The sequence below is a fragment of the Corvus kubaryi genome, unplaced genomic scaffold, assembly GCF_017639235.1.
Source record: "Corvus kubaryi isolate FWS band 111438036 unplaced genomic scaffold, C.kubaryi_AGA036_p1.0 37300, whole genome shotgun sequence".
NCBI classification, from domain to species: Eukaryota; Metazoa; Chordata; class Aves; order Passeriformes; family Corvidae; genus Corvus; species Corvus kubaryi.
In genome coordinates, this window is record NW_024581093.1 from 8,574,691 (window position 1) to 8,599,001 (window position 24,311).

The following is a 24,311-nucleotide window of genomic DNA, read 5'->3' on the forward strand; positions in this document are numbered from 1 at the left end:
AAGCACCCCTAAGATCACTTCCACTTTAGCCTCTATCTCTCCCCACACAAAACTGGCTTTAGCTTTTTGCATTCCCTTGGGGAGAGGATGAAACTGTATCATGCTGCTTCTTTCAATCATTGACTTGTGTAAAGATATCAGGGGATGGGTATTTGTACCATGGCAAAATGCTGAGCAGCTCAGTGTAAGAACTGCTGAGTTGGAAAAAGAAGCTGGAGAAGGATGAAATGAATACTGAAAACACAGAAATGAGAAAATGGAACATAATGCAAGCAAAATTAGAGTACTTGGAGTCTGTCCTAAGATATTCCTGGCCAAGTTTGTCCCTTCAAGCGAATAAAATGACCCCAGGGAGCATTTGGCCTACCATGCGTGTATTTGGATTCTCCAAAGAGAAGCAGAATAACCCAATTGCATGGACTGAGAAAAACTGTAACAGCTTTTACATCCCATCTATTGCTCTAAGAGATGTTGAATGTAATATATGGATGGTATACAGTCCTTGTTAAAATCAACCTGATACATTTTTACTGGCTTCACAATGTACCAATTACTTAAAAACTCAGCATGAGAGAAGGTCAGATTCTGAATGAAGGTAGGTGAGCACTTGCCTTAAACTTGCCAGAAAAGTAGGCCTATAAGACTTTTCTAAACTTCTTTATTTTTTTTGCTATCAAGCATCTTGACTTTGCAGGAATTGGATTTTCAACTTCCAAAAAATTCAGTGTGTTTCTTTGGATGTGACTGTACAGTCATGCAAAACTGTAGTTCATATAGACACATCTGAGCCAGCTTTAAATTAGGAATGTAACCATAATGTCATGGAGCTCAGCATGGGTTAACATACTTGCCTGGTTTCTCAAGTAGGGTTTGCTGTCTTACACTGGCTGACGTGTGTGTATATATTCTCTTATCTTTGCTAAAGGGCATCAGAAGACTTTTATCATAAGGGAAAAATAAAAAGTCTGGTTCTCAGATTTATTCTGTATTGGAGAAGTTGAAAAGGTTTTCTGCTGAGTGCATAGAGTGATCTATGCTCTCTTTAAGAGAAGAGTGCAGGTTTTTCTATTCCACTCTCTGGCTGAATATATACATAGAAAAATAAAATGGAAATCAGTGAAAGACCAGCAAATATTTCTCTCATTTTTATTGTATATCTTAATCTTTCAGTGAAGGTTATAGTTAACATTTTTCAAAGAAATCCAGCTCATTGCACATCAAATGTAAGTCTGCAATCCTCCCTGTGAGCATTCTGCTCCTTCAGTGGCCCTGCTGGGCTCAGTCAAACTGTTGCAACTTAAGTTTCTTCAGGCTGCTTCTCTTCACGGCCAGTCACGATGGGTGACAAACAGGTCTGTTGAAAGCACATTTGCGAACCCTCTCAGGGATGGAGCAGACCCGATTACAGCACACATGAAGTACACTGTGTGCATGGTCAGTATACATGTTAAAGAAGTCAAGTTGCCAAACCTTATCCTTTGTAGAGGTGGAGATTTTATTCTTTTCTGTAAACAGGATTTTCTTCATTAGCTATAATGAGCTATAGAGTTGGTGGGAAAATTGTTTGTTGTTGGGAGGGTTTGTGTTTAATGGCAAGGTCTAAACATTGCAATCCACCTCAAGTAACTGTAGCACAGTAACAAATGGGTCCCCCACTGCAGATAAACAATACAAGCTGTGAAATCTGCTGTAGAAAAGACTTCTAGGAATAATCACGTATTTTGGTCTAGAGCAAGTAGTCTGTTGCTTCTGATTTTTCACTGGAAACAGCTGACTGGTAAAATATTGTAATATTGTTTTTAAAAACTGTGCTGGATTGCTTGTAGCCTGCTATCAGCTTACTCCACTGGCAGTTCAGTTTGCAGCACCTGTGATAAATGAGTGAAATCAATGATTGCCAAGTGCTGCCTGACTATACTTGATGTAAAGTGAGATGGGGTTTTTGAAGTTCAGGTTGTCATCAGATTTTTTTTTATTTATTCATCTATTTTTAGAAACTATGTAGCAGCAAATATGTGCCATGTACTGCCGGTTGATAGACAACTGAATGGCAAGGCTGTAATGGGATCTTTCAGTTCTTGCTGAACAAAGTCTGTTTGTTTTTTATAGCTCTGATTATACCTATATACCAGCAAGGCATGTTTAAAGCCTCTAGGAGCCTGCTATCATCACAGCAGAAATGTGTTTTCTCTTTACAAAAAAGAGAAGAATTCAGATTATTTGTAGGCTCATGCAATGCTTACATTGTCTTTGGTTTTGAGTGGCCCTTTGGAAGAAATGTCTTCCTTTGAAAGGAAATAAAATATGTAAATCCATGCAAAATATAGTTCCAGGATCTGTTTCTCACCTCCTCAGACCACAGGGATGCATCTGAAGGGGTGACGGGAGTCTTGGGGAGCCCAAGCAGGACTGTGCCCTTTCTAGAATAGTTTCTGCCCTAAAGAACATGAACCTTTGCCCAGCTCAGCCAGCCCAAGGGACTTCTGCTGCATCATCAGAGGGATAGATGAGTAAGGTTGTGCCCAAACTGACGTGGCACCGCTGGCCAGGAAATAACCACCAGAGGGGTTCTTTGTTTAAAGAAATGCAAACAAATTTATCTTGAGATTGATTCTAATTCGTAATAAAAATCCAGATAGCGGGCATCTGGAGAAAACAGTTGATTCCCCCTGCTCAGCTGTTTGATGAAGAAACATGTTCTTATAATTAGGTCCAGTAGGAAGATTTTTCAAAAATACATCTAATAGTTTAGTAGTGAGTCATTCTAGATCTGTAAATATCCTCATTTGAAACTTTAATACTTGACAGATACAGAAATGTCAGTATTCTTTATAAACTGTAGCCCATCTTTCCCGTGAAGGAACCTCATGAGAAACTAACACTAATGGCTTTGAGGGAAACCCACCCTATACCATATTCCATGATGTTTGGTTAGTGAAAAAGAGGGCTGCATTTTCAGTTGCTGGAAGCACAGTAAGTTTGTTTGGCACTTTTGGATTTGCTGGGATGTTGTAGGGCTTGTATGGGGAGAGGCATGACAGAAATGCCCAACATCGTGGTTGCCTTCCATAACTTTCTCCACATGACTGGGTAAATCCTTCACAGAGGTGACTCAGGCTTTGTGTGTGCAGGGTGTTCCTCAGTAGCTGAGAAATAATGGGAAGCACCATTCCTAAAGCCAAGTGATAATCATGATGCTTATAGATGAATGTAAATTTTATAGTCAGCTGTAGTCTGCAGCTGGAAAAATACAAGTATGTAAGGTATTTTAAAATTATTACTGTTCAGGGATCATATGACAAAGATTAGTTGTCTAACTCTGTCTCATAAACAAATTAACACAATCCTGCTTTCTGTTCAAAATATGATTCTTATTGGAAGGATTAAACATGTTAAATCCAGCTAGAATATGCTGTGATCATGTTTTTTAGCAAAGCTGCAATAATCAGACATTTACAACTAATAAATCGGTACTCTAATTCCTCTGCAATAAGGCTTTGAAATATAATCTGTCATTTCAGATTTATAGAACATGACTTTTCATAATTATAATTCTCAAATGCACATTACTAGTTATAATTAAATTCACTTTCAAAAAATCTGAAGCATTTTTGTGGATTATCTGCTCATATTATGTTCTAATGGTAAAATTAATGTATAATCTGTTGAATAAATTTGGTTATTTCTTGGATAGAAAAACTCTACTATTGATCAAGTCCTGGAAACTTAGATAAGAAGAATAAAAATGTGTACTGTATATCTTAAGAGAGCTCTGACAAAGCCACATCAAACTCAATCATAGCCAAAAAAAAGGAACTTTCTTTGATTAAAAAAAAAAAGAAAGGATTTAAACTAATTCAAAAGAAATTTAAAAATATTAAATTAGAGCTTGATTAGAAAAGATGTTAAATATTGGCTCTGGTTAGGGTGTAACAATGAATTAAATTATAGACTCATTCAAATGAAGAATTAATCTCTATTCGTGGGAACGAGTATATTTATTTGTGGATGTTGGTTCAATAAAACCCAAAGTGTATCACTTACTCAGTTTAATGTTTCTCATTAATAGGATACCCAGGAAGCTGCTGTGTTTCTTGCCATTATTATCAGAACCGCACTATTATTTTACTAAAGCAGAAGCTCAGGCTTTAAAAATTTCAGTTTTAAAGTCAATAGGTGAGATCCCTGCTGCCCCAGAGCAGGAGCTGTGTGGATGCTCTTCAGATGGTTTTTTTTTTTCCCCCTCACAGTGTGTGCTCCTGCTTCTGCCACTCCCCCACGAGTGCAGTTGTAGGTGACCAGCACAGCTAATCATTTAGATTTGTGTGTGCTCAATAAAGGGAATAATTTCTTCTGTCAAGCCCTTAACTAAGAAGTATAGAGAAGGTAACAATCTATTTCTTAGCCTAAATGAGCCAACTGGGACCATTAGAGCATCAAATCACCAGTGGGTTTGGGAATAGTCTCTTTTCCCCAGAGGGTTTGTTGCTGCTGCAAGGACATCTGAACTCCTGCTGAGGACTTGGAGCAGTTGTGTCTCTCTTCTGGCCTGAGCAGGCTGCTCTGCTACCTGTGAGCACTTGTGCCAGTGATACTTGTTTGCCCACGAGCAGGCAGCTGAGAGGAGCCCCGTCCTTGTGACCTGCACAGGAGCTGAGCATTGCTGTTTCCTGAGACCTGCAAGTCCTTCCCTTCCCATTGGCCCCACAATGCCACCATCAAGAGACTTTAAGTGGCCATCATATACCAGCCTCTCCCATGAGGATGACCAGGTGGGATAAGCTGCTGGGACACCTTCAGGGCCCATACTGCACTCCCATGCTCTGGGAGAGAAGCAGACTGTAATTTATGGGACTCAGTTTAATGAGCATGATGTGGCCGGCATTTTACGTCAGCACACATAGTTATCAAATTACATCAGAACACATGAAGCCATGCAGCTGAACTTCGCTGTGCAGATCATCTTACCCTTGGGAAAGCTTGTTGGGATGGGCCAAAGTCAATAGGAAACTGAAGACTTAGAGATTAAATGTGCAGTGAAAAACAGGGACAAACTGTTGTTTTTTCATTCACATGGGAAAAAATGGTGTTGGGCTGAAAGAGAGCAGTACTTGTGTTTTACACTTCTGTGTAAGGTTACATCCTTCAGCCTGATTCGTCCTCCCTGAAGGGTAGTAGAGGAGTAACTGGGCAAGAGAGGATTGAATGAGTGTCAAATCAACCTGGAAAGTGTTAATTTAGGAGAAATAATAAAAAAAAATATGTTTAACCAGTCCAAGAGGAGATAAATAGGTTCTTGGAAATAAACATGACACTGTAGGTGTGCTTTGGTGCAAAGACAGCTGGATTTGAATGGGGGTAGGAGGTGGCTGCCTTGTTAGGGCTGAGTGCTTGATGGTGGCTTTGTATTTAAAATGAGTGAGAAGACTGAAACAGGATTGATAACAGTGAGTATCAGTGAGAACCTGGTGCTCCTGTGACCTGTTTTAAGAAGAGAACATTCTTAAAGACAGCCTATAATGTTCAACAATTTCCCTATCTGTAGCAAGTATCAGTAAATTTTAAAAATTTTGAGCCAGGTGTAAAAACACCCAACAGCTGAAGGACAGTTCTTGCCTTAAAGAATTTATAATCTCCACAGCTAAATCAAGCAAAAGCAGGAAAGAAGGCCCAGAGAAGTGACAGGGCAAATTAGCTCTACACTGAATTTCTAATCATGATCTCCTATCATCCAGCCTTGTGTATTGAACCACCCACACCCTTCTTGCATGCTACTCTTCCCTCAAAGTCTGAGAGAGAATAGACAGCAGTCAATTGCAGTAAATAAATAATTCAGGGACAATATGTAATGATCCATGGAGCATCCCAAATTAATGCATGATGACCTGCAAGCAAAATTACATGGCTGAAAATCAAGGTCATTTAGGGACAGCTTGCTCATGTGTTCACTACATAGTTTTAGTTTGTATCTTAGACATGCATTGATAAACCTTCATTGTGCAGCATAGGTAAAAGCAAAATCAGTTACTTGAAAATGCTGGAGTATTTATTCATAATTGATCAACTGCTAAAGAATACTTTTTACCAACCTAAGCAACCATTACGGGAGATATTCTTCAGTTGTGTGGAAGAGAAATATCTCCTGTCAGTCTTCTTCACCAGCTGTGTAGCTGGAGATAGAAATTCAGAACTCTGTCAGAGTGAAGAGGGATGTGAAGGGCTGCCATTTCTGCTGAATATCTGTAAAGCAAGTGACAGCAAATGTACCTGGGTGTGGGTTTTCCCTGGATTAACTGGCCCACCTATGGCTCCATTTCTTCAGGAAACTTTTAGCTGGAAGTATGTGCACATCTCAGATGAGGACAAGTTCTTTATTAGCACTGTAAAAGAACGGATATTTATCTCTCGCTAATCTGTCCACTTAATTAGCAAGCTGAAATAGTGTCATTAAAATATACCGTTGCCATTAGTGAAAATAGTTGTTAATATGCCACTTTTAGAATTAGCTGAAAAGCAATTAAGATGTACAACCTCATGCCTATTGAACCCACCCAGTCTTCAGATACGGGGGGAAGCATGCAGAAACTGTGCCTGTCCACCTTACACATGGCACAGGTGTAGCAAATGGGGAGGCTGTTGGTGTGGCTTTCGATGAGAGAATCGCAATTTCTTGTATTTTATTGATGTTCAAGATTCAAGAGAATCTAGTGTGATGAATGGCTAATGATCCATGTCCTCTGTTTTATATTTAAATGGGAAATATTATGCAGCTGGTCAGATTGCTCTTTATTTTTATAGCTAAAGACACATGGCAGAGAAATATGGTCCTTGGATGAGAGGTGTAAATAAGATCAGGCTTTATTCCTAGAGTAGGATCAGGTAAATTTGACAGTATCACCAAGATCCCACAGTGTAGGCACTGAATGTCCCATGTGCAGCCAGGCCTGTGACCTGCTGTCCTGCTGTCTTCTGAGTAGAGTCATAAACTCCCTGAGTAGTTGTTCCTATCAAAAAGGATGAGATTAGAGATAAGTAAGGTGTGAGGGACGATTGTTGAATCCGGTGTTTTAAAAACCTTAAAAAAATGCATGAGGGTAGGAACAACTGGGAATTAGAGTGTATCAGCAGGGCTTAGGGAGGATTCAGCTCTGTATTTTATCTGAATATCTGTGCTTGTTTATTCCAGTCTGTGCAAACAGGGGATGTTAATTGGTGAACCAGCACTTGGCTCTGGCCTTAGAAACACAGAGCTTTGACTTGTTAAGTACCATATGAATATTATAAAGGAATCAAATCTCTCCTTACTTATGTCTTCTCTGTGATACTGCCATGTCCATTTACTCTTCTTTTGATCACATTCCTTTTGATTTGTTTTCCTCTGGACATAAAAAGTACAGGATAATGCTAAATTTGTTCTGTGACCTGTGTGGTTTTTTTCCCTTTCAAAATTCTGAAAGCTTACTTTGGCTTTTGAAAGGATACGGAGAAGACCTTTCTCACATGAGAAATGCGTTGGAAATATTTTCTTAATGGCCTGCTTAGTGCTGCTTAATCTGTGTTTACAAAAGAAAAAATCCACAGAGAGCTGCATTTTTCGGAAAGTACAGCTACCTCGTGCACATCCTAGGAGCTGGGCAACTGATATACATTAGCAATGCCTGAGGATGAGGAGCTGTCTTTATCTGTTGAAGCCATCTTTTTTTTTCTCAACAACAAAAATGTAAGCATTCATACTGCAGAAAATGGATTGCAGATGTGCCTTCCCCACGCACCACCCCAAACACATTCGGTGATGTCTCAAATATATGTAAATATTTTGAAATTTTCCAATCTGCTTAAGGATATATGGTAACACAATAGAATTTAAATACAAATATTTATTTCAAATGACACTTGGAAAACTGGAGAGGCCCCCTGCTGATGTGTACAGAATACTATGACAAAGACTATTTAAAGATATATCAACAGTTTTACATATATATTGGAAAATGTTCTGTGTACATGTTCACATGGCTGGAAAACTTGCCTGAGTAAAGGAAAGACTTTGGATCTTTGAGAGTGACTCTACCCAAGTGGGTCCATCAATAGGAGCTGTGACCGCTCTGTGAACAGCACAAGCTTTCCTCTAGGATGGGAAGAAGAAAACACTTTCACAGTGTCTCTTTCTTTTTGCACTAATAAGGTAAACAGCGTTAACTGGGACTTGCTCCTGTTGCTCAGGGATTTTCTTACCCAGCTCTGGTTTGTTTGTTTGTTTTCTCTTTCCTGTTACCTTTGTGATTTGCCTTAGAAGAACTAGAAGATCATCATGTTAACACTGAAGGGCTACAAGTAAGACACATGAAATGAAATGGAATTCCCACTTTCACCACTCTGAGCAATTGTCACTCATTTGTTTCCATTCTGAAAGCAGCCAAGCACTCTCTGGCTTCACAGGATGTGAATATTCCCAATATCTTCATTCAACATCTTGCAGGATTCTGTTCCTGAGAACAGGCACTCTTCTGTGTTTTTACTGCTGGTACACCATTTCCTATTTCCTCTCTGTCCACATCATAACTTCATATTTTATTACTGTTTTGGGCTTATCAAGATACAGTTATGCAATATAAACTCGTCTGTGAAAGGCTGAGATTGTCAAAACAATCAAAAACATTTGAAAAATCTTTTGCTAAATATTCTGATGGAAACAAAGACTTTTACTGCTCTACAACAGATCACAGCACACATGAAATATTTCAAGTCAGGAAAATGTGTGACAGTTTCTCTCATGACTACTTAGGTGGATACAGTTCATACCCGAGCTGAGTCTCATTGACTTCAGTAGGACTTTGAGGCTTCAACTTTCATGCGTCAGAGACCAGGCTATGAATCATCCTTGGGGGCATCATAAAGGTTCTGCCTAAGAAAGAATATATTTAGCTCCCTGAAACAGGTCCGATAGATAAAGAAATATTTGTGGTTTTAATCTGAAATTCACATACATTTTTCCTGAGCATCCCATGCTCTGCTGGGGAAATTGTCAATTATTTATTTCAGTATTGGAGAAAAATCAAGGGTGCGTCAAGGCATGTCATACCTTCTGATGCAGTCTAAAATGTTAAAATTCCACTCTGGCAAAATTATCTCAATTTTTTTTTCTGCCTCTGAACTTGACAATGTTTTCCTTATTTTTGCTGGAAAACAAATGCATCTGTTTTCTTAACAAATGGAAGTGTTTGACTTACAGATGCTACCTTTCAAATCAAAGCCTACTAAAAATCTGATATGGCCAGAGAACATGTCACTTATTTTCCAGTTCGTGGGTGAGAACTTTTTCTGCAGCTGTACTGTCTGTCTTGGCAAGTGTTTGTCTGTGCAAATATTCCTTCCCCAGATTTATCAGTGCAAAATTTCTAAACTGCTGTTGAGATACAAAGAAAGAAATCATTGCAACACTTGAGAAGAAAACTAATGTTGAACAGAATAGCTTTCTAGTATTCCACAAGTTGTAATTTCTGTGTTCCCAAGCTTGAGCATCACCCCAGTGCAGGAAGAGCAGGTCAGGGAGCCTCTTTTATCCCGGTGATGGCATTGGGCGGGGGAGGTCACTCCTTGAGGGTACGAACTGGAAGCATATTCTAATATGTGTGTGTCCTGCTGCAGGAAAACACTGGTCATGCTGCATAGAGAGGATGGAATATTATTGCTAGGTGAAGAAAATACGCCTATCCCTCTCTTCTAGTAAGGTTGAAAGGAGTAGGAGGAATCGGTGACCTTAAGTTGAAGACTTTGCACTTTGTGTTGGAGAAGGGGGGAACAACAGGGGAAATGAAGACTAATTCCTAGTGTTTTCCTTCAGTACTTCCTGCAGTCTCCCCTGCAATATGATAACTTTGGAAATACCTGAATGCTGACAGTGTTTCATGCAGCAGAGAAATACTGTAGGGTATGTGTTACAGAGTTCTTCAAAGACAGAATTAGCATTAAACAGTGTGATGTTAATGGCAGGTTCTTGTGTGTCTTGACTATTCCCATTTATTTTGTGATTTGACAACAAGACATTTATGATTAAGAGACTTCAACACAGGTCTGTAATTCACTTGCCTACAGGTGAATATTAATTCAGATGTGAATAGGATATAAACTTACTGCACATAAGCCATTCCTGAAAAATGTCTTGTACATACCAGCTGTAATGTTTCTGACTGGGATGTATTTAGAGTAAAGATGCAAGAAAAGATTTGCACACTTGTTTTAATTTAATGGTTCATTAGTAAACGTTAGAGAAATTCTGTCTTTACTAACCAACTTCTTGATAAGACAAAATAGACTTATTTAAATATAGGTATGTATTTGATAGCTGCAGGCAAGTTATTTTTATAAGTAATTACAACATTAGAAACCAATCATATAAATATGTGACTGTAGACCAGTCTCCTTAAGTCTAATTCAATTTAAAATTTGTTGTTGTGTGTTCTCTAGTAATAATACAATTTTTGGCAGCAACAAGAAACAAGAAGTTGGCTGGTTTAGAGAACATCGTGGAGATTTCTCCTTTTCGCATTTGTCAATTTTTAGTTCCTCCCTTGTCTTCCAAAAAGCAGAAAGTCTCTGGGAAGTTCTTTCTATTGAATATATGGGTGTGTTATTTAGGTCACACAACACCGTGGCCACCTCTACAAGCTGCCAGCTCCCCTCTCTAAAGCACCCACTAGCAAGGCCTTCAAACTCCCATCTCCAGGAGTTGGTATCTGTTGGAAGGATTCCCTCTGCCTTTATATTTAGAGTACTCAGTGGTTTCTGTTAGTCTGCCCATTTCACCAGGAGAGCTAAATAGGTTAATGAGCTCTATTGAGCCTAATCTAGTGGTTGAGTATTTTAAGGTTATTTGTTGGACAGTTATATTATTTTTCAAGTTTCCCATTACTTTTACACTTCACAGGAGTAACTTAGTCAAATCATGACGCAATATCCACGTGCTTTTTAGAAGCTTGTACATCTGTTTGGCAATCAAAATTTGATTTATTATTAATTTAAGCTCAAGTGGGGTCAGAGTTTGACTGATGCCACCAGTCCATTCTAGAACTGCAGTTGTTCCTTTTCCTCCCAAACTGTTACAGTGACATCACATGGAAATGATGAATTTAGTAATGTTACATGAAACCTTTAGGATTGTGGAAAATAGTATGTCTGTTAGAAAACCACGTAGTGCATATGAGGTTGACAGGAGAGTTGCTCTGCTGTTAGAAGTCCAAATCCTTTATTATTTTAGCTTTAAAAGAAAAAGTCTTGGAGGAACTGAGAAACATAATGTGGGCTATCCTCACTAAAGGGAATACGACATACTGGGCTAAAAACCTTCACTTTCCATATAACCCCTCGGAGGTAAGAATATTTGGCACTTTGTAGGAAGCTCTTGCTCAGCACAGTACAACATAAGGCCCCATGACTGTTTAAATTTCCAATTATGTTCACAAGATACATAGTTTCCAATCACTTTAAAAAAAAATATTTTTTTAGAGAATCATTAAACAGAGTCAGTTTTATGAGAGTAAGTTCTAAAAATGTTCTAGGAACAGCAGACTAGTGTATAAAATGTGTTGCCTGCCTCCTCCCCCTAGTTCTTTCAAATAACTGGAGGTCATAACCCCCAAAATCTGGCTGTTGGTTAGTAGAAACCAGCTGAAACCCTGGTAAGACAAATCTTCACAGCTGTATCATATGTCTTCTATTGTCAATATATCTGCAAAACCTGCCAACTGCTTGTCACTTAACATAAAGTGGATGCAGAAAGGGGGGAAGTAGAAAGAGAAACAGATCCTGCTGCAATCTGAAGGCATGTTGAGCTGGTAGACTTTTCTTCTCTTATTTACTTCTGGTTTTTTTTTTCCTTTCTCTGCTTATGCAGCCTACTAAAAATACAGGCACGGTATGTATCCAGCCACTAAGTGCAGATTTCACAACAAGCCCTGTCCTGTTTTCTGTGTTATCCTGGTGCTCAGAAGGTAATTGCCAATCCCATGTAACAAGTCAGCAGCTGCGGCCAGGTCAATCCACTCACTGCCTGTGTGTACTACAAGGATGGAGAAAGAGGCTCTGATCCTTCAGGCTTTTAAGCTGGACTAGACACTGCCACAGACTTCGGACCACTCTCCCCACTGTCTCAAAGTAGAATCAGCCTTCCAGGAACTTCCTCAGGAGAGCCCTCCTGCTCTGACTCAGTCACCCAGGACCCCACTCGGTGCCTCCTGCAGTGCTGCCAGCATGCTGGGATTGCTCCCAGTGTCACAATTTTCAGCAAGATTTTGATCTTGCTAGGAATAGACAAATTCCATTCCAAAGATACTCTTTCTTTCCTCAAGGGGATGCAGACGTTAGAGAAATATTATAGGGGGTAAAATGCATTTATCTTTAATAATACTACTTCTGGTACAAGAGGCTGGGAGAATGGAAGAGGAAGAAAGAGAGAAGCTTGCTTACTTGTTCCATTGTTATCCTTCCAGTATCACAAAAAGCAAGGATGGGATCTTATTCTTAAAACTGAACTTTTTTTCAAGTTTTGGAGAAATATTGTGATGTATCTTTGTTTTTTTTGTAAAAAGGAATTTTTGTAAGGCAATTTTAAATTCATTGACAGAGAAGAAAAAGTAAGTAGATAATAATTTGTTGGCCAGCTTCAGTTTTTATTTCCATTTATGGTGGGTCTGATGCCCATGGAAAGGCAGAGCAAGAACTTCAGAGAGACAATCTGCCCCACAGGTCAGTGTCCCCCAAACCTAGGAAAAGCTGTCCCCTCTAAGAGGAAATCCACTGAAATCCAGACAGCTTCTTACCTGGCCAAGGTCTCTGATCTCAGAAAAAAAAGTCACAAAACAATCTTGCTCCATTTTTAAAAGCTACTCAAAGAAAACTGTTGGAATGAGAATACCCAAAGCATTGTTTCCTGGCCTCCAATAAGGACCTACTTTTCCAGTCTTGACTTAACCTGCCAGCTAGTCCTGCAGGGAATAGTACTAGAGAGAAAGGATACAGATCATGCTCAGATTGCAGCTAATTATTAAAAATGGCTTAGTTATGTTTATTTTTAATTGCTCCAAATCTCAGTAGTATAATGGACCTATTAGGAAATAACTCTCTGAAAGAGTTAACAAAAAAAATTAAAAAAATCAGATAAGGTCCCCAATGCACTTCTGCATTTTATTGACATTTTAATTAAGACTGCAGTATACTTCAGGGATCTCTGTACTTAAATAGAAACCATTTTAATATGCTACACTGGCAAAGAGTAATGGATGAATACAGACCCATATTCCCATATGTTTCATGGTACTTAGTGATTCTTTTGTACAATGTATTATGATGTTAAGACATTTTATGAGTTTCTATTGGCTAAGATGAGCCATATCAAATTATAATTTTGCTCAGTGGATTTTACTGTAAGTAGATTAAATAGGGCACGTTCTGTATTTATTGTACAGTTAGATCTGCCTGTTTTTGTTTTTTCTATTATAGTCTTCATTTACTTTTCCCCTTAAAGTGAACATAACAAGCATTATATGAAGAAATTGCTTGGCTCCATTTACTGGGATCTGAGGTGGTTGTTTGCTGGATTTTTTTTTTTAATAAAAGTTGTTGGAGCTGAAAGGATGTTGTTCCCCTGATAATATTGATTTAAATGAATTCTTATCTATTTAGCTGCACCACTAATGTGCCTGTGAATACTTTTCTTTTTAAATAGACCAGTTGGCATATAGTATTATTATCTGGGGACTCCAGCAAGCCAAGAGAGACGAGATTATTTGTCCCATTTTGGACTCAGGAACAGGACTGTGTGTTCAAGGGCTGACAAATGCATTTTAACAATGCTTACTAACTCTGGAGTTTTGAAGATTTTGAGTAACACCAAGTTGTGAACCCACTCATGAGCACCATGAGACAGTGTGAATACCTCTCCAGAACTAAATTAAGGTGCCCAAATGTGTAACTTAGTACAGCATCCAGTGGAGCCCCATAGCTGGAAGGGGGAAAGTCCTGTCACTGCTGTCCCATGAAGGAGCTGGGGTGAGAAACACAGGCATGTTAAAAAGGTTAAATGTTGATACCCACTTTCATTATTATTCTTTCTGGACTTTTTTCTCATAAGAGACTGTTTCTGCTTGGTAGGCTAAGTCCAAAATCATATTCTCATGAGAATGTCAGTGTATGCAGTCGTCCCCCATATCTCAGTAGCCATCTCCAAACAAGTGAGAGCAGCTGTGTGGAATGGAAGGGGAACATTCCAGCTGGTCAAAGCGCTGATTCAGCAAAGCCTAAACTTTGGGGGGAGGGTGTTAGTATCGATGAGGGGTTTGGAGAAAAAGAGCCTTTGGTATTCCATTTCTTTTATAGTAGCAAGATTTCAATGCTGAAATTTTATTTTGGGCAAAAAAGATTAGAAGAAAATATGTTATTGTTTAAACATAATTCTCATGGCATAAATGAAGTGTTGTAATTGAATGTGAAGTCTGACATTATCTTTTAGTTCAGCTTTTCACATTAAATGCTTTTGCCAGTTCCAGAAAACTTTTACTTGCTTCTGAATTACCCTAATCCTGCTGCTCTATTTCTTCTTGAAAGCCAGCTTTTCTGAAACATTTGTTTTATTGTTCTGTTGTGATAAATGATGTTTTAATTTAGAGAAGGTTGATAAAGAGGTGAAGCTATCCAGAGAAATGAAGAATTTGTATGTTTGTTACCAGCATCACCAGACAAAGCTGACTTGAAATCTGTAGATGAAGGAAAGGAGAATGGAGCAGAGGAACAGCACTCAGTCACTGGGGCTATTGATGGATGTGCTCAAAGATGGGAAAGTGTCAAAAATTGCCTTCAAATTAAGCCATTTAAAGGCAAAGTGCATTAAGTGCATGGATTTTCTTTTATATACTTTCTATTAATACATTAGAGTGGGATAAAAAAGGAAAATGCTGTATTTAGGCTTTCTCATCCCTTTTCAGGATTTTGTTCAGAATGTTCTGTACTTTTACATGTTAAAGCCACACTGTAAAGGTAAGACTTTTAATTAAAGATCATCCAAACCTCTTTGGGGCCAGATTGATCCCAGCAACAGCTTCAAACCCTTCAATCCTTCCTTGTCACTGATAAAGGAGTTGGTACCTGAGGTCATACCACCCCTATATTAAACATAGTAAGTGATAAATTTCATGTTACTTTCTCTTTCCAAACTAATGCTCTATGAACCTTTGAAAAACAGATGAGGTAAAATGAGACCTGGACTTTCAGGTCCATTTGTCTGGAGCTTAGTGGTGACTGATTCCTTTCTGATTGAGGTTTTTGGTGTGCTTCAGCACACTTCTGCCAGAAAAGGGCCTGTATGTCACGGGTGAGAACACTTCACTGGCACAGGGCTAAAGAGAGCCTTTGCCATCAGAGCTCTCTGTGATTCATTAATCGATTCAAATTATATTGCTCGTTTGGCTTTAAGTCTATCTTCTCTGAGCAGGAAGGTTTCTGCCATGGTGCATGACAACATCTGTCAGCGCCTGTCCTTGTTAACCACACAGTCCACAGAGATCTCGTGCAGAAGACCAAAAAGAAGTAAAAGCCTGACATTAAATTCAAGCCTTTTGGATCCAGTCATGCTGACATGGTTCCCTGTTGCCCGATTAGGGGGATCTCAGCACCTTTGAAGATGGCTTTGCATGGCTGTGGCACACAGGCACTTGGGATGGTGCCAGCTGGGGAATTTGGAGGAAAAACTCGTGTGTAACTCCAGCATTTGTTACATCTCATTACAGAGGAATTTTTCTAGATGTTTATTGCAAAATGATGATTTCCCTCCTTCAAAAAGAGGCAAGACACCAAAAAACATCTCCCTGTGTTGATTCCCTCTCTCTCTCTCTGGTTCACTGATGGGTGTATTTAAGCATTATCTTGCATGTTTGTAAATAAGGAGAAATCAGTGGCATGTGAATAAGTGTGCTGCTTGATCAGGCCTTTGTCTGCATTCATGTTTGGGTAGAGTGCAGTTCCCCCCCTTTTCCTTCATCCTTATTAATGTCTCCTGTTTTTTGGTCCTATTCCTTCCCCCCACCCCCCTTCCTCACTCCATCCCCCACTCCTTGCAACAACCTTCTGCCACCCACTGCTTCTTCCTCCCTCCAGAGGAGCTGATAAGCAGCTGTTTTTGGAGGCACAGCTAATGCCATCCCTCGGGGGGGTGTGGGCAAGGAGGGGGGTGCTGGTGCACGGGAAACCGGGTGTCCCTCATGAAGAGCAGAACAAGTCACCTCCGCAGTCAGCACAGCAGCCACCCGCCTTAGGCCTAGGATGCCGACTTTATCTCCAAATTCAGATCTGGTTCACAGCCCCATGCCAGACATGTGCTTTTTTTTTTTTTTTTTTTTTTTTTTCAGATGCCTAAGGAATTCCTTGGTATTAAACTTAGAGAGAGACAGGGAGAGAATGTGGTGAGAACACATTGCTTTCTCTGTTTTAGCATGTGCTAGCAATAATTCTTGATGCTGTCTCGCAAGGGAGAAACACTGCCATGGTAACTTTTAACATAAGCATGAAATCAGCAAGCTCCACTCTGATATCTCATGTAATTAAATAGCTAATAATGTACAATTGTAATTTATACTAATGCTTTTGATATTTCGTCTTTATCTCGGAGCCCTTACCTCTTGGCGAGGCTTCGTATCAATGTGGACATGGTGCTCAGGGTGGGGCGAGACAAGAAAGGGATCGGGGGTACCTCATTATAAATGTGAGGCTGGTGCATGAACCGTGTCTGCAGCAATCAAACAGCTAATTGTTATGATTTTGCTGATAGTGTCTTAGCTGTAATATCCTGCACTGTGTCAATTTTTCAACCCTTAATGTAACGTATTTGCATATCGAACCATCACAGTGACTATCCTATCAGCTGTACTTGAGTGTGTGAATCAAAAATGCATTGTTCCCCCTGCCCTTCAGCATATCGGATCAAAAAGCAAAGCTAACAGATAATTTTTATTTCAATTAGTTTTTTTTGGACTTGGAGAAGTAATCGCATAGACAGTTTCCTTAAAGATAAACCCCTTGCTCATACATGCGTTAAAATTCAGCTTGCAAGGCACCTAGTGTGGCTGAAGCCTAGATAAAAGAAATGAATTTTTGAAAAAATGAAAAAAAAAAGAAGAGAAGCCAGCGTTTAAAGTGTCCTGTGAAAGAAAGAAGGCATTTGGCCTTAGGCATGTGCATCCACAAGAGACAGCTTCAACTCTTATAAAGTGGGGAGTTTTGTGTGAGCACAGATGCATTTTGTTTTCCTATGAGGAAAAGATGATTAAATTATCAGAAACAAAGATAAAAAACCCAGGGCTTCCTGGATATTCTTTTTTTACCTCCCTTGTGTCTCACTTACTCCTACTGCTTAGCAAAGGTGCTGACTTTATCTCTCTGAGCTTTAGTTTAAATGTCCAACACTGCTTATTAATGAAAGTAGTAAGCTTTTGTTTATTACATGTAATAATGGTGAATATGACTATTTAATATAAATCTGACATTTAAATTCCACTTAGTTCTGAGATTCAGTTGATATAAACGAGTAACTCTTTACCCTAGAGTAAAAACTCCCTCAGTCTGCATTTTAAAGCATTGAAGTTTTCAAAGTAATCAGTTTTTTTCAGAGGAACCAAATTGTGAAGACATCTGTTATGTTATTAATTTCACATAAATCTTAAGCTCCTCAAGGCCTGAAATGAGGCTTCATTCAAGCTGAATTAATGAAACATGATTGTAAGTCCCTTGCATGGAAATGCTGTCATGCAGTATTGAGTTGCTTATAATCACTGAGTAATCTTGCAGGCTGCCAAGGGAGAGCTACTTTAAATCCCTCCATAAAACAATATCTGAAAATATCAGAACACTAACTATATCCTGGAAGATTAATAGCAGATGAAAATTTCTATGAAATGAATCATTCTTTCTCTGTAAAGGATACAAACATTTCCAGTAACTGCAGATTGTATAATATGCAGCACAATCTATGATCCAGATGCGAGTTGCATTTAAGCTCTGAGATTCGTTCTAAATACGAAGTTGCTTAAGTATGTAAGAGTTCTGTATAATAGAGAAAATGTTTGGAATTATATAGGTTTCTAATTCCATATGGGCCAAATCCTGAAGGATGTAGTCAAAACTCCTGCTGACCTTTTTTTGTCTCAGGAAGGACCAAGGGATTTGGGAATATGCGTAAATATGGCACAGAGAGAATGATAACTATTCATAATGAGTAAGAAGTAGCATTCTAATTTTGAAGTCTTTGAGCACTATTTGATTTTTGGTCTTTTAATTGAGCAAATGAAATGTGGTATTCCTTTTAAAAAAAAATTAATACAACAGTACCACACAACTTATTTTTAATGTTGAAACAGGAACTTTTGAGAGGCTTAACTGCCTTAATCAAACTTCAAAATACTCCATTGGTCTCCAGCTGAATTGGGAAATAAAAATCTGCATATGATGTTTATTACACAAATCTTCTGAGTCCTGTTAGCTTTGATATTTTTTTTTTCTTTTTTTTCCTTAAAACCCTAAAAAAATCAAAGATGGTTAAATACAAAGACAATCCTTTTCATGTAGTGGCATATTATGCGAACTAAATTATAAGGACAGTGTGTACCTAGGGTATGAGGTACCTGGTAATTACTCCACAATTAGGAACCTTAGTGACAGTGGTATCTTACATAATGTAACTTAGGTGCAGCTGTTTGAACCTACATTACACAAGGCTTCAAAATGTCAGCAATTTCCTCTTGGATTTTCAGCTTAAAGATTTTTCCCCTTTTGGCTCCTAACACCTCTCTGTTCTGTCAGATTTGTAAGAATTTTTTTCTCTCCCAACTGCTTTTGTGGAACATGGTCAGTGCTTAATTAATTAATTATAAATAATTATAGCAGTTGTATATATGGTCCTGGTCAGCAGCTGTTGTATTGAAAAGTACTTTGATGTTTTATACAGGGGAAGTCAGAACAGTTCTAGGAGCTGTAGTTGCAGGAGACTTGTTTATGTGTTTTGATGGTATGAATAAGATTTGTACTGCAGTTGTGAACATATCCCTGCATTTAGAGTTTTCTTTAGGACTACAATGTGAGAGACATTGTGCACATGTATAGTGTGAATTTTTAAGTGTCATTATAAAATAGCAAAAAGCTTTTATGTCATTATCCTGTAGGGATCCTGGTCTTGCCAGGCAAAAAGTAAAGTGGGCTATCAGAATTCATCTTGGTGATATTTTTTACATAAAATTCACAGAGTAAAGATGCACTAGCATCTAGCTGCCCCACTTGAAATTCTGACAACCTCAGTATGAAATAATAAAGAAAAAAAGGCAGCTAGGTCTGCATTTTACCCATTAGTCAGATTCAATATTTCTTCAAAGATGTTCCAAATCTGCATTTGAGTACCATATGTTGACACTGTGTTTTGGACACTGGAGATTACTTGAAGTACTGCAACCATGACTTGTACTCTTCCTCTGTAATCCTTAGTCTCCAGGGCATTACTGAATTCAGAGAGAAGCAAACAGAGCAGGATCGGGGTTTTTGTTGTGTTGGTTTGGGGTTTTTTTCCTGCTTTTTGGGGGAGTTACTGTCTGTTTCGGGTGCTGCTTTCTTGTTCACCTCTGTGAATCCATGTCAAAATAAACAGAGACCTTATCTAGAGAGTGCCACACTTTGAAGTGCAGAGATGCAAATCCAAACATTGCATCACACTGTCAGATACAGAAATTAGTAGCATCCCGAATGTCCTTTGAAGTTCAGGGCCGTGCTTCTTTGGAGTGTATTTCCATACAGAAATCAGATGGAAGCTATTCAGACTCAGATAGCAATAATGATTTACTTGCAGTAAATCTTACAGTTTTTGGCCACACTTAGGGTATGATTTACTAAATACTTTTTGGTCAGATGTTACTTATTAAGATATTACTCCCTCCCCCCAACTCTTTTTTAATTAAAGGCTAGAGATCTAATGTGCTTATTTTTTCTACACATATGTAAAAAATCAAGTAACTATTATATACCGGATTATTTTCTTCTCGCATCTTTTTAAAATACTGTGATTTACAAACTTTGATAGAAGATAGAACTACTTGACTGCAGCAGCTGTTTAATCACAGTGGAGAATATTTTAAAATGACAACTTCAGTGGTGGTCTGTTCTGAACAATGAACAGAATAAAGTAGGCTGGACATAAAAGCAATACATTGGTAATGGCAAAATTATCAGAGGCACTAAATTCTAATGTTTAATCACTTTTTAAGTAAATACTGCCTCCTGATCATGGCCCTGCAACCAATGTGCTGTGACCACAGCTCCCTCTCCATCTCTCCTCTGGCTGGGAGTGCTGCTGGCTCTCTCTCAGGGTACGTTTGCGTGGTGCACAGCACAAGGGGAAGATCCAGTTTCCTACGTCTTGTAGCAAAAATTCTTAAAGCCAGTCCAAAACTTGATTCAACTGGTTTTGGGTAAGATCCAGCAGACCAGATTTTCTTTGGCTGCTTTTGTAGGTCTTCGGCACCCACAGCTGAGGCCAGAATTTTATAGGTGCTCGGTGCTTAAGGTTCAAGGTACTTGCACAATCCAGTCTCCTTAATAGGTGAAGAGAGAAGATTTTCCAGAGACCACTTGGACACCTGAACTTAAGCTTTAATATTTTTTCTGCTTCTTGAGCCACTTTCCTTTCTTCACTGTCAATACAACTGAGAAGATGGCATCCCTCGTTGTGAAACTCCTCTCTATGGAGATTCCTCTTGCTTCCAATTTTGGATCTTTGACTGTAGGAAGCTGGTGAAACATATTTGTTATATAAGGAGAGAAAATATCAGTTCTTTAGAGGAGTGTGTAGTCCAGGCTAAGATACTATTCAAATTTGTGTATCCAAATACCCTGACCAAGAGCCTTATCTCTGTATTCAGCATCCCCTATGGGCTTCTAACAACATAGATCAAAAGAGAATCATCCTTTTTTACAGATAACAGGCCAACAATTTTCTTTTTTCTCCCTTCATGATTATCTCTCCTCAAAATTGCTGCTTACTGAGTTCTTTGGGCTTACACTGTACTCACAGGGAAACTAATGGGACTCCATTTATACAGTATAATTGCAATTTAAACAATAGATTATTCACTTGACCATAGGGGGCACTTGTCTTTCACTTCAGATGATATCATATGGAGAGAAAGGATCTTTGCAATACAGCTGCAAAACAGTAATACATCCATGTATGTGGATGGGAAGTATTTGTACAGCCATATATTATATCCAAACCCTCAAAGGTGGAGGAAGGAATGAAAGAAAATGCAACTGCTTTGAAAAGAACACACCATGATCTAGGTCTATATTTTATTTCTTTCCACTGGAAAAAAAAAATAGAAGCAAGATGGGAAAAATGAGATTATTTCACATGGTTCTTGTTGTTATGCAGATTGCCTCTTTATACTCATACGTTCAGCACATCTGGCTCCCTTGTGAGTTCGCTCTTTGAGCTGGGAGAAAAAATGCACAGTGAGATTAAGGGCAAAATAAGGTGGAAGGACAGAAAGGGAGAAATAGTTGTGGAGGACTAAGGAGGATTTCTCTGAAAAGCTCCAAATCTGTCGTCCCTTAAATCTTCCCATCTTACTGCATCGAGAACTTCTCTCTTTATCTCTCTCTCATGACTGTGAGTGGTCAGGCTGGGGGTGCTCTGTGAGCAGTGCCAGGAGGGCTGACTAGCTTTGCCTGCATTTGCTTCTGTGTCTTGGTTTTCTTACTGCTGTTCCTTGTCTTTTTCATGGATCAAACTCCTAGGGGCAAGGGCTCTGCTCTACATGTTGGTGCTGCTGCTGCACAGCTGATGAGTTAGCTGCTGGGATAAAGCAAGTACCACCCACCTTGTTTTTTTGTTCAGAAGCAAAGGCAGCACCTGAGACCTCCCCTCACAGATTCTCAAGTGAGAACTCATTTGTTCACACTGTGCCAGTGCTTTGCTGTGCTCTGAGCAGACAGCTCTGGAAAAGCTCCCTGGCGAGTGCAGGGCTCTCAATGCAGGGCAGCCTCCCTCCCGCTGCAGGGAGGTGCTGCAGCCTTGTCTTGAATGATCCAAGGAGCACGTGGGATGTGTAGTGCTGGAGCACATGCAAAGATGACGTTTGAAGCAGACTCTATTGATGAAAATCTTACTTTACCACTTGTTCTTTTAATCATGCACCATGGCGGAACTTTTTGAAGTCTCCTTGACATTTATCCATCACCATGAAGAACCTTGCAGAAGGAAGATGCTCATTAAAGCACCTACATGTTTTACATGAGTCCACACACACAAACACAGAAATAATCATCCTGTGAATCTGCTTGCATCACAGGATAGATGGCCAGGCCCCCTTCAAGTCAGCCTACTTCCATACTGAAATGCTCCTTCTAATTCATTCTTTATTCTGTGAAATACAGCAAATGCTCTGAAATCTTGTGTGCTTCCTGCTGTGAGGACCTACCTGATTTTGGTCTCAGGAGTCAGTGTTGAGACTCACTAGATTAACTTCAATTCCTAGAAGAGAGCCAAATGGTTTTTTTCACAAAATGTTTATTGAGGGACTCTGCGTAAGTGATGCTCAGCATTATAATTTGGAAAAAAATTCTCTTCAGAGGAACTTTCTGGATTGTGTTCCTCTGGAAAAATCTTCCCTCGGTGAATGAGCTATTCATAGCTGTACAAGAGAGGCTGAAATGGCTCACATTTTTTCAGCAGTGTAAGCTGTATCTTTTATCTGTTGTTACACTTCCAGCTCCCTGTGCACTACATGACTGAGACAATGCATCAAATAGGTCACATGTGTAAACTAAATCCTTATAAGATGTTACCACCACTGTCACTCTCTCCACAACTTGTTCTCAGCTCTGAAGAAAACCACTATTATTTCAGGTTATTTTAAGTCAGAATTTTGAGGTTTTTTCTTGCTCCCTCCCCTTTAGAAGATATATGAGCTTTACCAAATACTTTTAGACATGGGAACACAGGGCTTTCTTTTAAATGCTTACAGTGGATAAAGACAAAGAAATCCAATGAGCTGTGACAGCCATATAACCAGTCTCTGATAGCTGATCCTTGCAATATGTCTGTGGTTAGATATGCAGCTCCCCCAGTGCTTCCCTGCGGGCTCTCCTGCCTGGTGCTCATAATGCAGCCTGCACATTCTGGACACTCTGCTGCAAGCTGAAAGGAACATGGGAGAAGATCTGTGGTTTGGAACTGAGCATTTAAAGGTTGTCACAACACTTGTTCCTCTTACTGAACAGGGGAGAAGTGCATTCTTGCAAGCTGGTCCCCTCTGGAGTGCCGTTTGGCACACAGCTTTTTGTTCCACTGTGTGGTTTCAAGGTGAACCCGTTAATTCAATATGACCCTTTTAAGAAGTCCAAACATTACATGCTGCAAGAGGGAAACAAAGCACTTAGTGGTATGAATCATGTTTTAAGATGGAGCAGAGGTGGTGTTTGTGTTGCCCCGAACAGTTCCATTTTCATTGGAATGAATTTATCTTAGGAAAGCACTTGGACACATGATGCCTAATTGCTATTTAAATTTCAGTGATTTTGGTTTTGCTTTGGGGGAGGGGGGTGGTTTGGCTGGCCTAGAAGCCTTGTGACTCAGTTTACATGGCCAGATTATTTGAATTACCTTGTCAGTTTAGACTAATTTTAAACAGTGCTGTTGAACAGTGTTCCCTTTCTATCAGGTTAAGCCTCTGCTCCTGGAGATTTTCCATCAGAGCTCCTGCTCATCTGCTTACTTGGTCTAAAGCATCTGCTGACAAAATCCTGGAAGAGGGCATAGAGAACATGCTGTCGTGGGTTGTAGTCTGTGTCTCCTACAGACTGCTTTCATTTATTTAGTCTTGATAGACTGAAATGGTAATGCAGGAGATTGGAGTGCCAGGTAGTTTGAGTTTGGGATCTGACTGGGATTACAGAAGTTGCTCAGGATGGGTGTTTTATTTCCCTGGTTTATGAAGAAAAACCCCACCATTTTCTTTTTCATTAGCCTAGCACCCAATGGACAGCCTTGTCTTCATACAGCCCCCATGTAACCAATGTCAAGTGTATCTTCTTGTGATGAGTTTCTGCTGTGTGAATAAGCACTCCTGAGTCCAGCCCAAAGCAGCCAAATGTGGGATGAGGGGGGCAGGGATCCCAGAAATGTTTTCATGTGCTTTGCTGATATGTTTCAGCTGAGTCCTGCAGAACACTGTTGTGATTTAAGAACATATTTCATTGCTATCTGTATTAGACGAGCTCAACAGGTTCTT